Source organism: Rhagoletis pomonella, unplaced genomic scaffold (genome assembly GCF_013731165.1).
Source record: "Rhagoletis pomonella isolate Grant_MI unplaced genomic scaffold, Rhpom_1.0 Rhpom_scaffold_00006, whole genome shotgun sequence".
NCBI lineage: Eukaryota > Metazoa > Arthropoda > Insecta > Diptera > Tephritidae > Rhagoletis > Rhagoletis pomonella.
The window spans coordinates 18,784,650-18,787,824 of NW_023458560.1; positions in this window are offsets into that span (position 1 = coordinate 18,784,650).

A 3,175-nucleotide genomic window follows, 5' to 3' on the forward strand; every position below is an offset into this window, starting at 1 on the left:
GGACATAAAATATCAATAAGAAAAACAAAATATTTTTTTGGTTTTTTTACTTTTTTATTTACTTATTTATTTACTTTATTTTATTACATTTCATATTTGTTTACATATTCTGCTCTGGGTGGCCCCATATTCGAACACCGTCAGACATAACTTCAAAATGATAGTATAAAATTTCGATCTTCCTTTTATTTGTCCTGAATATGAAAAAGAATCTGCGAAGTTCAGAAAAAAAGTGTATTGAAAGTAATTTTTGTATGAGGATATTTAATAGAAACTTGTAAAGAAAACCAACTCCCGATTGCATCTGCATGACTCCTGCACGACTTTACAATTCACTTTAAGTTGGTTTTGTCATAGCTAATTAAAAGTGAGGTATTAATCGAAATCTCGCCAAAAAGCTAACTATAAGTTGGTTAGTTTTAACAATTGATAATTTTTCCCTGCAGGGTACATATCGTGCACATAATTTGGTATGCAGGTATTGTAAATGTTTTCGTTTTGTCTATTTCAAAATGAAGATATAGGAACTGCTTTAGAAATAAAATAAATGTGCCTGTTCATTTTCTCTAAAATTCGTAAAATTTAGTTCTTGGAGCCAAAAAAGTTGTGTAGGAGTTGGGCGCCTTAATAAGAAATTCTTTATTATCTTCCAAGTTGGAAAATTTTGGCTTAAACGAGCAGGGCACACCGAATTTTATCAAAAAAATATTTTTTTTTAACTTGTGCCTGTTTTTTTGGAATAACTGGACGATAGTGTAAACCGATTTTGACGATCTTTCATATTTAAGCTTTTCTCGTTAAAACCAGCATATACTCTGAATTTCATCAAAATCGCATAACATTTACTATTTCCGCCCTCAAGAGCTGTGGGCGTGGTAGCGCGTTAAATTTTACCATTTTCCACATTTCTTCATTCCTAAGTGCCGAATACCGTATATACGAAATTTCAGCGACTTTTTAGTACGGTTACTACTTTTGGCCGCAGCTTATATGGGGACGTCCCACTGTGCGGCGCCAGCCTAGAAATTCAACCAAGAATCTTCTTCTGGTTGTTTGGAGCTGTAATGAAATAAGCGACTTTGGGGGTGTTCAATAAAAAACGCCACTCGTTTCTCTTCTTCTTCACCGCACCGCCTCCCTCATTGTACGGCTCATACTGCCCATCGTTTCTTTGTCTGCGGTACTCGCCATCGCCAGGGCGTGAACACCCGTAAATCTTCCGCAAAATCTTTCTCCTGAATACTCCAGCAGGCGCCTCTTGTCATTGTTCATTTTCTGCAGCACATACATACTAACACAGGCATGATAAGTGTAGTTTTCATGCGTACAAAGAGGACTTTACTTCTTAATTTTCTACTCAGTCCAAAGTAGTTTTTTTTTCGAGACTGACATTATTGTCAGAGTCAATGCTGGTTCCCAAATAAATAAAACTCGCTACTTATTCGAAATTGTAACCATCAACAGCGAAATGAATGTTTGTTTAATGATAGGAATTACTTAGTCCGGTTGTCGTTTATCACCAGACCCATTCGCATTTCTTCCCTAAAGCATAAACAGACGGCAACGTTGATCCGGATAAACTCGGAAATTAACTACAGTTGATCCGGATTAAGTCTGAGTTAGTCCGGATCAACTCTGCCGTCTGTTTAAGCTTTTATACATCAAACCTGTTAAACTGAAATGTCAGCAGCTCGTATGCCGTGGTTTTGTTAAGCTTATTTAAATCGCGCGAACCAAAACGTACGAAATGTAGGCTTATCATTGTCAAGGCGTTGAAATGCAAATATGTATACGCGAACAAAAAACGCTTTTAACGAAACCGCAGCGCTATACGTTAAAACGTCAGCTTATTCATAGAAAGTACTCGTAAATCGTTTGCACGTAGAAAAAAATTCTTGTTTACACAAACATATGTGTCATATTTCTGTGCTTTCATATATTACGCCATTTCATACAAAAACATCAGTAGAAAGAATTTGTATATATGTATTTAAATTCCATACTCCTGAAAATTCAAATTTGCATTTTAAAACCTCATCGGCGCGGTATTGGTGAAAAGAGTTTCGTTATATTTTTTTACATTACATACGCCCTTACAGCAGAATACAATTTAAATTCGTTTTCACAGCCATCAAATATCAATACTTATTTGCATACTATGTACTGCCCATATATGTGCTAACTAACGCTTCATCATAAGTATTATGTACACATGTGTATAGCTCACGGCAAGTCATTTTTCAATTCACACCTGGAATAAAAAAAGAGCGAAAATCGCCGCTATGTTCGAGATTAACTCATCGATGCATAAATTGTTGCTTGTGTGTCATAACAAACGGTTTCGCGGTTTCACGATGAATTTTTGCAGTGAATTTTTGTGGACATTTCACAAAACAGCTTTATTCGGGTTCAGCCATTTTTCCTTCAAGGTGAGTTCTCATGTCTCATTTACACTATGTACCAACCCCAAGGGTAGTTTAAGATGAAGTTTTAGTAAAGGCTTAATAAAAATACAAAATTCTTATATCGAAGCTCATTATTTCTCGATGATAAATCAAACCTTACAAAACCAGATAAGTGGTTTTATCAAAAATCGAGATATTCGCATTAAATTTTTTTATTATTATTATTACTTTTTTGTCGAAAATCTTAGAAAATCGAAATGTATGAAATGTGTGAAAGTTTTATGGATACCAAGCCAATAAATTGAATTTATTTGGAAACCTAATCTACTGTTTTACAGGTGAATGCGCATACATATGTATATGGGAATAGCGTATTTTCACAGCAACCTTTTCACTCATAACAATTTTATTTTCAGACCAATAGGTTTAAAGAGCTTTTTAAAATGACGTTTTCATACATTTTTCAGTTTATAAACCTTTTTTAAACCTACTTTATTATTTTTTTTATGAATAAGGCCACGCCAATTTCCCCACTTATGATGATTTGTGATTCGTTTTGGTAGATTTTTTTTTTAATTAAATTTTTTGCGCGCAATAGCCATAACATCCATGACCTCAGTCATCACGGATCGCACAAGCAATTGTTTTTACCGTTATTTTAATAGAGTTATTTAAAAGCAGTAATTTATTTTATATACATAGAAGTGCATACATACATTTACACATACATATGTGTTCTTTTCATAAACTCGCAAAATTCTATTAAAAAT